Genomic DNA, 14,712 nt, shown 5'->3' with positions numbered 1-14,712 from the left:
TCAAGAAGAAAAGGAAACATCTGAGAAGAAAAGTAGTGATTAGCTGGGGAAGATTTCATGAAGCCAACAATTTCTTTGGGAGTACTGTGAAGGAGAAACCCATCTGCAAGGCACAGGTCCTGTGTCATCTGGCATTAGCTGAGCAACCAGCTTGGTCAAAGAAAATGCCCTCATCTTAAACACTATGTCTGGGGCCAGAAAACACATCACCTTCATCTCCTGAGTTCATGGTTGTGTTCCTAACCCAGGCATGTTGAGCTCTAGCCCTCCCAGCATGGGGCAGTGTTGGGGTTTCCTGGAACTTGCTTTTAATGGGGAATATATTGGCCAGATGAGATTCTGGTTTTCATCTTTTATGTTAATACAGGCTTCCACATCCGAAGGAGTTTGGGGTTGGCTTTGAGCTGCTTTTATCACAGTTTGTGGCTATATTTTAAACTGCAGCATTGTCTATGGTATATTTTTCTAGCTGAGGACAGGAGATTCTTCCTTTTTTTTATCTCTACAGTTGTCACGAAATGGATGCACTCACAAGAGTCACAGACCGTAAGCTGCTCGCCTGAGCAGGCACGTTTCTTTGTTAAATCCTTTCAACTTGAAACACCGGAACTACTGATGCTGCTCCAGAACTCTCCAGTGCTTGCAGGGAACCTTCACATTCTTAGATATTTTCTCTCCAACCACCATCTCTGTACTTTTGTCTTTTTCTCCTTTGGGTTGTCCTGGGTTGAGCAGTGAGAACCCTCTGCACTCAGCATCCCAACTCCCACCTGCATCATCAAAACCACCATTCAACTGCCTCTGCTGTGACCTAAGCAATTTCTGTTTCACTCCTGCTTCATCACCTTGTCTCCTCTCAGGTCACTGTGTCAAATCTCTAATTTCAGTCCACAGTCTCTAGCAATAAATTTGACAGCCCAATTCTGAGGAATCATGGTCTTTAGAGACTGTGCTAGTAGTCAGTCCCAAAATGGATGGGCACAGAAGTGATGCAAAGCCATCTCTGCTCCATTACACCCACGTCCAGAGAGAACAATGAGATAAATGTTCTCCGGGTAAATTGTCCATATGTAACTGTGCAGTTTAAAACAGATTTGCCTCACTTGTTTAAACTTGATAGCCTCTGTGACTTGTTATTTCACGCATGAGGAAATGAAGAAAAGCTGTTGCTCTTTTTTTTGTTGTTTTGTTTTTTGTTTGCTTGTTTTGAGAGTGAGACTGTATAAAAAAATCAAAAGCCATCTGAGCAATGAAGAGCATTACAGGAGTCCTTAGAAACATTTACATCATTCTGCTATTTTAAAATATTGACAGTGTAGTTTGAACCCATAGATTGACAAATCCTTTTGTGCAAGCCTTTCACCAACAGAAATCGAGAGTTCTCACATTATGTGGTTTTCTAAGATTTTTGCCAGGTGCTGTCAGCTATAATAAAACTGGCATCCTCAAAAGAATGTAAAAAACTTCTTTGTCCACAATTTTTTAGGCTCCCTAAGTATCTGCTCTTAGATTTTCCTTTCTAAATACTTCTACCACTAAATGCCTGAATAGGTGATATTCCCTACTCACAGCAGTTAAAAAAAAAGCTAACAATTCTCCCTAGACTTGCCACAAGTGGAAGCTTGCTCTCCCTGTGCTCTGCCCAAAAGTTATGTCACCAGGTTAGCCTGGACCTGAGCCCAAGCTAACATGAAAAGCTTCTAGCAGGGTTTATGAACCAGAGCATATTACTGTGGCTGGGTCAGAGCATCACACTGCACTTCTTTCTACCTCTGCCCATGGCAAACAGCACAGGAAAACAGTTATGATGAAAACCAACCCAGTATTGACTTCAGAAGAAACTACCTACAACTTATTACCAGATACTACAACTCTGTAAAGGCTTCTGATGTTCACATTATAAAGAAGGATATTGAAAAAACTGGAGAAGGTGCAGAAGAGAGCTGTAAAAATGATTCAGAGACTGTAGAAAATGCCCTACATTGAAGCACTTAAAGAATTAAATCTGTTTAAGTTATCAGGAAGAAGGCTGAGAAGCCACTTGATTAGAGTGAGTAATACCTTCAACAGGAGAAGCTTGTGGTCTGCTTAGGGCTTCATTCTAACAAAGACAAGAAAAACATGGCCAGAGCAAACTGATGGTAGCTCAAAATGTAAACTGGAAAAAGTAATTATTTCTTTCCAATTATTCTTCAGAAAAAACATCCTGAGAAAGACGGAGGATTGTCCTTCTTTTGATATCTTTAAATTGGGACTACATGCTTTCCTGGACATTGCATCAGTCATTGGGCTCAAGGGAGGCAAATCCATATATGACTGAACAGCGTTTAGTTTTTCCTCATCATTACTCGTCCTTACCCAGCAAGCTCTACTATGATTACTCTCAGTGGGTAAACAAGGCCAGAATCCTAATGTGGGTTTTGACAGGCATAATCCCTGTGCCTAGCAAACACTTGTTAGGTTTGCCTGAGAGAGGTAGGAGAGAGAATGAGGGACACCAAACCTGTGGTCACTGACTCTCAAGAAGCAAGCAAGAACTTCACTCATCCTTCAGAAGCAGCTCTGAGCTCTAAGCCAAAACAGGTGATTTCTGAGCTCCGAATGGAAGAAAACCATGGAAAGACAGGGAGACATGTTGAAAAGGAACACAGTGGCAATAGGAGACCATGTTCAAACCCAACGGGCCATTGTCTGACACACTGTAAAATCAAGCTGGGTTCACAGTGTGCCTTGAGGGTGCATGGCAGTAGCACAGTAACTACCTGGAGGTCGTTCTTTAAATTATTTTCTTTAAAAAGATTTTTTTTTTTTCCTGTTCCATTCACTGATGGAACTGTTTCATTCACCAAGCCATTGTATGAGGGTATGAGAAACCTCCAAAATGTACAGGAAGGATTCTGAATCGAGATGCAGACAGGCATAAATCTCCACGTTGCCGTGTTGCCCTCGTGTTACCACAGCTGGAAGCAGAAAACTTATTGCTCTGGGATGTGTGTGTGCAGCTGGGGCCTGGGCAAATCCCTGCCAATGCGGACATCCAGTGTACTTTCCTTCCACTCTTCACCAACAGATGGTGTCAGAGGGAGTCCCTTTCCTGCCCAAAGCCTCCAGGCCACAGCGGTTGTATTTCCTTTTAATTACCTCTATATGAAAGACTACTGTATTCTACAGCATTTGTTCTTCCTGAGGCAGCATGCAGCAGTGGCACTGCTTGAGCACTACTGCAGCATGAAAGCACAACTTAGGGCAAAGATTTCAGTGTATTCATTTTCCACATTGTGCAGGAGTTATGTTCAGTGAAAATTATATAAATGTCGTGTACCAGCTCGTATGTCATTTCCACAGAATGTTACAACTATTCTGTTATGTAATAGTGAGCTAATAAAGTCAAACCAAACTCACTATATCACTTTCTACGTGAAGTCACCTCATTTATCCTTTTTCCCTTTAATTTAAATCTCATCTCTATTTCTACATTTACCTTCCTATGTATTTCTAGCACAGCGTATTCCCGACACCCTTCTTATTTTTACTGTGTGATCTAAACAATGCAGAATAACAGGGCCCAAAAATTTGGACTGGAAATACCATGAGAACAGGCTCTGTCAAGAGCTTTCCAGTATTTCCTGCTTCTGGTTGAGCTGGAAATACTCAAAGGGTGAAATCCTGGCCCAGCTGAAGTCAATGGGAATATTGCCATCAACTTCAATGGGGCTAGAATTTCACTCTTGGTATTTGCTCCATGTATCCAGTCTCAGCTAGATCTGGTGTGGTGTGAAAAGGAAAAGTTTTCTTTTTTTTTAATTTTTATTTCCTTCCTCTTTTAAGATTTAATGCTTAAAAAAGCCTCACATATTAAGATTAGATGTAAATGTCAAGTAACACCAGATAGGTTCCCACGTTGCCCAAATGATCCATTTCTTCCACCCAAGTAATTGCACATCAGAAATAGTGGTATTCTAAATATAAAATGATGCAAAGATTAAAAAATGACAATTGTCCGTATAAAATAGTTAAGAAGATATACTGGGTCTCTTTTGACAAAGCATATGTTGTAGGCAGCTACCTTGCTTTTAGGATCCTGATGCCAAAATCTTTTGCAGCCAGCAGTGCAGTGACTGCTACATGTGCAGAAAGTTTGAATTTTTGCTTTTAAACAGCACTCTCTTGGCAGAGGCCTTCACCATCAGTGAAAGAGGTTTTGCACTTCTTTAAATTTGATACCTTTTGATCTTTACTTAAGATGGCATAAAACTTTCAACTAAGCTTTGAGGAGCAGGTGGTCCTCAACGTTTTGCTTGTGTCTGCCACTTTCTTCCAGGAGGTGGTTTGTAATTCCTTGCCCACTAGAGACAATCCATTACAGCAAGTCTTTTCCTTTCAACAGATAAAGTCAGTTCTGTTTCTACTAAATACCCTATTCATTACTGTGTTCATGTTTTACATTAAATAAATGTTTTTATTTGCATGCTACTTAATAATGACAGTCACCAAAAGCAAAATGATTAGTCTGAGATTGTACTGGTAAGGATTCATTGGCAAGGGACATTTCTGCAAATCTCTGTACCTTTTTCTGCATTCCCAGAAGACCTAATGAACATCTCCCCAATAAAGATGTGTGCTTGAGCAAAAGCATCGTCCCCAATTCTTTCCTAGAAAAAAGAAGTTTTCTTCAAGAAAAACAATAGTAGAAGCATCCAATTAATTAACAGCTATTCATTTTGTCTTCACTGACAATTAGCAGGCCTCCTGACACAGTGCTGTCTCCCTTCTGCAGCAAAAATTTTTGTGCCAAGTGGACTTGGGCTTACACAGTCATTCATCAGCATGTGTTTCCTGGTGCAAATAGTTTCTAGCTGCTTCCCAAGAGCAAACTCCAAGGGAGAAAAAAAAGAAATAAAAAGGGCTTTGTTCTCTGTGAAAAAAGCCGCGGCTGCAGTCAGGAGCCCTGCACACTAAAGCAGGGCCGTGAGGAAGAAAGGGAAACATGGTCCACAGCATCCCACTACAATGCACCCAGCCCTGCCTGGACTCTGAACTCAGACCTCTGGCCACTAACATCCTCTGCCCCACCAGCCTGAGCCTGACATGAGCTGGAGCAGTGGATACAGGAGTCAAATCTTGTTTTCTTCAAGGTAAACCAGGAGGAAGAACACAGTGAGAAAAAGGGAGAGTTAACAGACCTGAAACAGAGCTGAGCATTACAGGGCTGACATGCCACATAGTCAGACTCTCTGAGAATTCAGAGAATGCTTCTAGGGTGTAAAATACTCTGTATGAAATATAACTGTAGTGGCTTTTCTATCTGCAGAAAGGTAGGGTGAGTTTTGGCATATTTATGACTGACTTGTTCATAAGCATGTCTAGAGTTCATACACTTGAAGGCCTGACCGATCAGGGAGTCATGGTCACAGACAATGCTTTAGTATGTGGATGAGTACATGGATTTAAACAGTCTTTTGCAGGACAGAAAAAAACACTACCTGGGCAAAATGGGGTAAAACAACAATTTTGCAAGTGGAAATGTAAGCTTTTTCCCTTTTCATCCTCTTTGCAGATATGCCCAGCTTCTTTGAGACTGAGTTTGCAGCATGGCTCTGAGGAGGATGACCAGTTATGTGGCCATTCTATGTCACTCTACTTGTTGAATTTTGACCTACATTCTGAAAAGCGAACTGTCAAATTAACTGTGCCACACATTCTCCCCAAGAGAAGAGAGATAGAGATAAGCAGACCAGTGCCACCATTCTCCTTTGACCGCATGCCTTCCCACTCTTCCTCAGTTTCTTAGACACCAGCATCCCGGAAGCTATGCTACCCTCAGAGCCACCAACACTTTTCCTGGGAGTCCCCTGTATTACCACTCAGCGATCACTTTGATGATTTCATCTGCAAATATTTTCTGATGTTTTCCCTCTTCAGCTTGTTACATGGAAACTAACAGTCCTTGTCACCTGCCTCTTCCCACTGCCTTTCTCAGGGTCTCACCAACCATCCTGTCTGGTGTGTGGAAGTTTCAAGTAAGCTCTCTGGGGTCTGCTGACTGGAATAAATTCCTTCTTACCCACTAGACTGTAACAGAGCCTTTGTTACTTTCTACACTTTTAGACACAAGTTTCTGTACAATGACCAGCTGTCTATTGACACACCTAATTTTTTAAATGGACTTCAAGAAACTTCCCATACATATGCCAAAACAAGTGGTTTTCCAAATAGTAGAATCAGAAAGGCTTTTTCCCCTCTTCAGCTCCTGAGCTGCTCATTTACTCCTCACCTAGTTGTCCCTGTTAGCTCATGGGAGGGTTGTGGACATAGCAAGACCTGTGAAACTCCCAGCACCATTGCTGAGCCTTGCTGACAAGGTGAGGGACTCTGATGTCCATATCGGGCTGAGGAAGAGTTTCTTCTTTCAGACTGAGCTTTCTGGATCTTGAGAGTTTTAGGCTCATCTCTGAGGCCAGGGGCTTGGTTTGTCTGACAGGAGTGCCAGAGCTTGCTGAACTAATCTCAGATCCCATTGCTACAAGGGACTAACATTCAGGAGGCGCCAGGCCCTGGCATTTTTCTGCTGCTGATACGAAGGTCAGCTTTTAAAGCTGCCTTTACTGACAACCTTGGGCTTGATCCTTGCAGCCTGTGGTATTTAGGAGGACAGGGTATACAATTCACCAGCCTCTTTCTGTCTTTAATTTCTAGGAAACTATTATAGGGCCTTCCAAAACAGCTCACGTCTGCCTGCCAGCACCACATTAGCATGACTACTGCTTTGAAACACAATAACTGCAGCAGCTCAGTATCTGCAATTCATCTCCTGCTGTACTGTGTAGCTTTGCACACGCCTATGTGTCATTAATGAATCATCATGTGAGAAGTGTTTTCATTATCCCCTGCCCTTCCAGCACTGGAGCTTCTTGGCGAACGTGCAGCCCGGGCCACAGCAGCTGTCTGTCTCACTCTCCATTTAGATTAAAAACTTTTTTTGTTGTTGTTGTTTTGAAGTGCCCATTGAAGTGACAGGATGGAGAAGGATGGCTAAGTCCAAGTCCGAATATCTTTATTTCAAGACTACGCTAATAGCCTCTAAGAATTTTTCTCTGCTGCACTTCAGATAAGAGTGGTAAGCCTATAAATTCATTAGTGGGTAATGGAGCAACCTCACTTTATCTATGTCTTTTCACAGGACTAGGGTTTCATTCTGTGCCAGGAGTCATACATCACACTCAACATGTACGTCTCCAGAGCCAACCAAGAGAAAGTGCAGAAAAACTACTGTTAACAAGGGAGTAATTACATTCAGTATAAATTAATTATTGGTCACTCAGGACTGGTGGGAAAGGGCCACACAGACTGTGTCTGACTGAGTTCCCACCTCTGAGGGAAGAAATATTTAAATATGAATCATAAGACAATGTGAGGTGGACCCTTTCTGGTCTACTGGTCTTTAACTGCACGTATTTGCTAATATGACATGTGGATTATTTGCCTTAACACTATAGGTACATTGTATTTTTTTAGGGCAAACATGAATGATAGTCATTCAGACAAGGGTCATTTCAGAGCAGCCAGTGTCAGACCCAACCGAGTGAAGCCAGGAGGGACTTTAAAATGTAATTCAGCCAGAAGAACAGGACACGGATCAGCAAGTGAGTGATGGAAGGTGTTCATGAGGAATTTAGATTACCACACACTGCAAATAAACCCTGAGAAGCTGGAGCAGGCAGGGAGTGAGGAAACCTGACCAATAGGCAGAGAGGAGCTCCCCCAGGGGTGAAGATGTAGGGTGCACCCTGATCTCTCCTGAAAATATTAGTGCTAGCCCAGGAAAGTTTAGTTTTAGATTGAACCCTGAAACTTGGAAAGGTAGGGAGATACATAAAATAATGTTGGGCTGGTCTCCAATAACCACCTAGGAGATTAAAATTGCTCGTTTTTTTGTGTAACATTACAACTGCTCCACGTCTTGACAAAAATCAGGAAATTCGAAGTTAAAGCGGATTCTCATAACTGGAAATTCTTGCCGTCATGGGAAATAAAAAGCATATCAAGATGCAAGTGACAGATGTACTGTCAACTGGGAGCCCCAGCTTGGAATTTCCTGGCTTTTTTATTTCACTACTCCTAACACAATGTGTAGCCAGACTAGGGTTTATTCCTCCTATTCTCTCCCTTATTTACAGATATTCATATACACTGATAAACAATTACACATGGTGTGCAAATTAAGGTTTTGGGGTTGTTCTGTTTTTTTTTTTTGTTTTGTTTTTGTAATTGCTTTTGAAACTGCTTATTAGATAACTTGGTAGGAAATTTTTCTCATTTGGAAAGAGCCATGTATTACTGAATGCAAAACTGAGACCTACCAGTTACATTTTCCTATAAAAGAGAAGTCAGCATCTGTCTTACAATAGCCTGATATGTGAAAAATCACCTGTAAGATAAAAAATGCAGTTTCCAAGCCCATCTTCATCCAATTCATATTGAGCATCCTGACTAGCAGGTTATTTTAGGATATTCTATCTTGGTTTGTCCAGAGTTTTCACTTCAGGCCTTAGAAATCTTTCGTTTTACAAAAATACCAAGAATAACGAATCAGCATTTTATAATGAAGGAAGGTTATGTTGAAAAATTCCCAACCAGTGCTGACTGCCCACACTGGAAATCTTCATGCAGGCTGTGGAGCTGGTACATGGCTCCCTGCCAGTTGCACTTGATAGGGAATTTCAAAAAGTGCTGCTCTGACCTCTGAGGCTTGTTTCAGTTTAAAAATATACCTGGAAAAAATTCTAGTGGCTCCAGTAGCTGCATTGTCAACATTTTACTCTCCATGCCTCTAACACAGCCTCCAACCCCTCCACTTAAAGTGCAGAAGTGCAGTTTTGCAGGTTCTCACCCCAGCCACATGGCAGCCAACAGGAATCAGATCATGGGAGTCTAAATTCTTTCTTTCACTTATTCCCCAGTCAGGAGTCATGACTATTTTGATCCAAAAACTGGCACTTTGACTCATTCTGAGCTGCTCTGGGACACGGAGCATGCCAGCTCAAAGCTCAGCCATTTCTTACTCAGCAAGGCCACATCTCAAAGTCATTACATGGCATTAGCCTCACACCTTTCTGCAAAGTACAGGTAATCTTTGCTTCCCAGAAGAGACCTGTTTTTTGTGAGGCTGATTTAGAATGAATTTAGATTTAAAATGAGGTTTAAAAGAGCATCATCATAGAGCTTGAATAAAGCAAGGCAGCTGGCTTTCCCAAGCAACTGGCAGGGAGAAGATGCCACTGGAAGAAAATCATTCTCACAGCCTCATGGCTTCAGCCCCTCAAGCCAAAACACTGAGAGAGGTCCCACAGTTATTAAAGCCAATAAATCACGTCTTGAGAGATCCTGCATGTAGACTTGGACAGCGTTTGCATTTTTCTGCCCTCAGATCTTGAAGGAAGGCTTTTTTTCCCCCTTTACCTCATCTACCTTGGGTATCTTAAAAAAAGGAAAGACACTCCTGGGACCCAGAGACTTCTATTAGATGTAATTACGGTACCTTACTTTTAAAGGTTTAAAAGTGCATCTTTATGGGCTTACGCAGTCACAGCAACAGTAACAGTGTTTTATGTGTTTGATTGACACAAAACATGCCTTGGCATTAAATGTTTCCTCAATGCCTGGGAACACTGCACCCTGCACAATCTCTGCATCTCTAGAGGTGTTGCTGAAATAAGGAGAATGGGATGCTCCCAAACTTTCTCCACACATTTCCATCATCATGAGCTGCAACGTCATCACAAAAAATGCTATCACCTGAGGTTTTTGGCAGTCCTCTCCTGCTTCTGAAGAACAGAGATATTTGCTCCTGTGAGCCACTAAAGATAAAAGGAGATAAGGTACCATTGGGCAATTTGTGAAAAGTCTGTCTGCATCTACAATTAAGCTCAAAGCTCTTTTCTAATATGAGCACAGGTCCTGATTGAGCCTATGAGGTACTTTTGTTCTTTTCTTAGATGAAAGCAGACTTTGTGTAATACAGAAAGCCAATGTCATATTTGTGGATGTGTCCACCAGAATTACAAAACTTCAGAACTTCCCTTCTCCCATCAGGTCACAGAAAAGCAAAGCAAACATCCAGTTGAAAGGTTCAATTTCAAATCTTTATGATCAGAATTTCATAACGAAAAGATGGTGGGACAGAAAAAGTGCAGATCAAAAATTACCAGTGGAAATTGAAAACAAACTGCAAATAATAAATCAGATTAAGAAAAAAAAATGGCAATCTGTCTGCAGATAATTCACAAGTGAAAAAAGTTCATTACAAATGACTTGCCCTGCTGCAAATTTTTAGTAGCGTGTGTATACACTACTTCATAAAACTTCTGCCCTTGACATATTTTAAGGGAATGCCATTACCGACTGGGACTTCAGTTGGCAGCCGGGAAATTGCCAGAAAGCAGACCTTGAGTCTGTGTCAGATGCAGGGATGTCAGAAATTTCAGGAGGTGAGAAGGTTTCATAACTCCTTTCCCCCATAGCAAAAGGGCTCTATCAAAACAACATCCATAAATCCCATGAAAAAAAAAGAAGGAAAAAAAAGAAAAAAACCAACAATGTTGATACCTACATTAGATAACGTAGGGAGGACAAGTTTTAATGATAACTGTTTTTTTTTCTTACTGCAAAATGAAGATTCACAAGAAAATATTCATGGTGGGAATTATGTTCCATCATTTCAAAAGAGAGGCCTCAGTGCTTTCCATCAGAAAGACGTACATTTTTATTTCATGGATGGAGAGGGAATACTGGGAAATTTTGGAACAAATTGCCAAAATTGCAAACAACCTTCACAAATCAAAACAGATGACTGCAACAGAAATGCAGTCCTTATATCACCACACTGTCTTGTGAATTTGCTATCTGAGAAAAATTTTTAAAAAGGGTGAAAGTGGTCTGGTTTTATACTGCTTTGATTTCCTTTATTTCTCCCCTATTCATTTTTATTATGCTCTGGCGTTTGTTTGTTTGTTTGCTTTTTCAGCATCGCCGAAATGTATGGCTCTACATACTGGCATAAAATAAGGTCTTCCCAAAATATTTTTCATCTCTTGTGTCTCTTTCTGTGTTTCTTTGCACACAGAGTAGAAGAACAGTTTTGTTCTAACTCTGGAAGTTTATCCTTCCTTCTGCATCACTTTGTTTGTTTCCAGGTAGCTAAATTCACTTACAAATCTTCCAGATGGATTTTTGCTCTCTCCTCCAATGCCAATGCGAAGGTCTCTTTTCCTCTCTCTGGGTTTTTGTGTCCTCTTCCTTGTGCCTGTCCCCACTGCTACAGCAGGCCAATGAGAAGGGATGGAAGCCGTCTGAGCAATATCTTTTAAGCAATCAAGAGACGTCTATCATGACTGCTCTCCATTTACCACAACCATGTGTGCATGTGCACAGTTTACAGTTGCGGTTTTTCCGAGGGGATTGTGGTATGGTTTTATAGGCTGCTCAAGATGTCCGTTTGGGTGTAAGTGTATCTATCTAAACAGAAAAATATATACATGCATTTTAGAAAATGCTTGTGTATTTTTTATTTACTGTAACATCCTGGAATTAAGCTTCCTGAGAGAAAAAAAAAAAAAATCACACCAGTTTACGACTCCTTTGTGCTTCCCCCCTTCTTTTTCTTCTCTCAAGTGATTCTTTTATTCTGCAGTTCCTTTCGCCCTTCAGCTTTGAGAGCTCAAGTTTTTTTTCCTTCTTTTCCACTTTAACCTTACATTCTCCTTTGTTCCTTTCCCATAAACTTATTTTCTCCTTTCTCATTTACTGTTACTTCCTTCTATATCTGCCTTTTCCCCAAGCCTATAATTTTTCCTTTGCTCCTTTTAATGTTCAATCTTCTCACTTTCAGTTCCCAACTGTAAGTTTATATAAAGTACATATTGTAACAGCATGAGCTACAAGAGACAGTAATCACACATTTTTAGGGAGAAAATGATTGCCATTCTGTTTCTGTTATGCTGATTTGCTCATTGTCTTCTGGAAAATGTAGCATAGTTGGCTTCGCTGTTTGGAAATGATCATACAAGGATATCTATGAAACAATTTCTATTTGAAATACTATATTGCTCTGAAGGGAAGACATTCAACAAAAGCGTACTGGTTTCTGATAATGTTGATATGCTATTTTCCAGAATGGCCATTACGGTCATGTGCAGACAAAGACACGTAAATAATCACCAAGAACAGGTGATCAAACAGATCCTTAATGTTGTTCCTGGATACTAGACTGTGATTTAAGTAGGTTCTTGGTGATGTCATCTCAGTGAATCCCTGAGAAGTAGTTACTCACCGGGAAAATCAGTCTGGTGCATTTGGATTTGCTCTGATCTTCTTAGCAGAGCAGAAAGTTGTGACACCAGCTCACTGCAGCACAAACACACAAAGCTCTTCCATCCCAGAGGAAATCTGAATGTCCCTGAGATGCTGGAGCTAGAGGGAGAGCCATGCAGCTATTTAGAAAAAGAATTTAGCTCCAAGGAGCTGATTCTGCAAACACTTTAGCATATGTACAGCTTTCCTTTACGAGAAACCTCAAAGAGCCTGCTGGTGTTGCTTCATGCAAGTCAAGTCAGTCATATGGCAAAGTGTTTACAGGATTTGGACTTACATTTTGAAACCATTTCAGGACCCTTATAAATAGGCGTTAGATAATCATAAATCCCCATTGTTTTCCAGCAGAAAAATAACAAAGAGGTTTATTCCATGCAACATTTATGTAATGATGTTACATTGTAACTGAGTCCACTGTCCATACACACAGAAGAGTTTGGATTCTCCATCCGTGTTTGATGCTGGGGGTTCCCATGTGCTGCTCATGAGTGGGACAGGAGAAGACCCCATTTTTTCTCCAGTCTGCTTTCACCCCCAGAAGTTCAACAAAAACAAAGTCAATCTGGAGTACAATTTTCTAAGACAGGATGAAGAATGTCTCATGGAGAGATGGGAAGAGCTCTATTTCTTGAACCCAGAAAAAACTGAAGGATACAAGAGAACAGAGCTGACATCTGTTTATCAGCAAAGGAAAGCAATGGATGACAAAGTAAGCAAAGGTTGAGCTTGACAGGAGTCATGAAAGGTCTGTGACAGTGGTCAAAACCAAGGCAAAGAGTGTCCCCTGGTCTTATGCTCCACAAAAACACAGCAAAGAGGAGGACCAGCCTGACCTGGCAAAGTCTGTTCCTGGAAGATCTCCAGTATTGCTGTGGTGATTAACACACTCGATTAGAAAGTCTGTCCTGTCATTATCTCTGCACTCCTCTGCAGTCTGGTACCAGTCAGCAGCATCTTTGTGGAGTTAGAAATGTAAGGATCTCCCTAGATTATTATGAAGGTAAAAGCAAACATAAGGGCAATTTGGTTTTCTCTGTTTTGTTTTACCATATCAAATTTACCAAGTATTTGGTGCTTGAAGGAAGTCAGCTGGAACAGGCAGGTGGGCTTTCAGGTGCCTTACCCCAGGAGCCGTACTTGGCTCTGTTTGCTTTAGGACACAGTGACTTTTTAAAGTTCTCCCAAGACAATTTAGTTCTGCCTTGACTTTATGTGCATGTCGTTTCATCATCTGAGGCCTCGTTTCATACATACGTTTATAATATGGGTTTCATTTCAATAAGCTGGGAAAGTAATAAATTTAAAGCTGACTAACAGTTGTTTTATGTGGCTGCCAACCTGCCAAGTAGCATTCTTAATTATTGCCAGGAAACTAAGTGTTTTGCAGCCATGTGTTTTACATTTGAGTGTAGTATGTCTTGTCAGCCCTCTCTGCTGGACGGATGGACAGGCCAGTAATTTCTGTGTGCAGAGAGGCCTACACTGGTGGGTGGTTTCTTTGTAATCAGGTAGGGATATCAACAACAAGATGATGGACGAGATTATCCCAAGCTGTCCCTCTTTTCCAAAAGCAAGCTGTCACAGAAAAGCTGGACAGAAGGGGTTAAACCTGAGCCCAAAGCCATAGTATTTTTTTGTTAAGACTGTAGGGTAACTACTTATTAGAGTTGTCAGCAAAGAAAAAGCATAAATATATTATAAATTATATATGTTAGAATAAGATGGATGACTATTTTGTTCCTTCTGTGCACGATAGATTGAGACGCTGCTGTAAGTAGACTCTCCTTTTCTTTTTTCCAGACAAAACTCATTATTATTACACCAAAACAAGCAAGGGTTGCATGGCTTGATTTCTGCAGTCTGTGTTTAGGCTCCAAGATGTTGTCCCACACTTTGGAAATTAGCCAGTAAAAGAAGGACAGAAAATTAATACTAAAAAAGGAAGCACTGACCCAAACAGTTTTGTTGCATGTATTCTGCTCTCCAGAATGCTTTGAAGTCTGAAGAGAAACTTGACCGAGTCAGTTAAGAGTGCCTCCAGGTCCTTAATTTGCGCAACCAGCATTCGTTTTGCTGATCGTCATCACTGACCCTCGAAGAATTATAAAGGTCATATTTTCTTGCAGATAATGTAAGTCTTGAGCAATTTCAAAAAAATGGGATAAACATAAACACATTGCTAAAAAGCAAATTTTTGTGCCCAGTTCATTTTTTTTTAATTTAATAAATTACATGCAAAAGTCAAATCGCGATTAAAGAAAGGCTCATCCCATGAGCATCTCACACAGTGCTGTAGGATATTATTCCCCTGCACACATGCATCTAATTTTAAAACAGTTCCCA

This window comes from Meleagris gallopavo, chromosome 2 (assembly GCF_000146605.3).
Source record: "Meleagris gallopavo isolate NT-WF06-2002-E0010 breed Aviagen turkey brand Nicholas breeding stock chromosome 2, Turkey_5.1, whole genome shotgun sequence".
Lineage (NCBI taxonomy): Eukaryota > Metazoa > Chordata > Aves > Galliformes > Phasianidae > Meleagris > Meleagris gallopavo.
Note: the sequence above shows the minus strand (reverse complement) of the source record.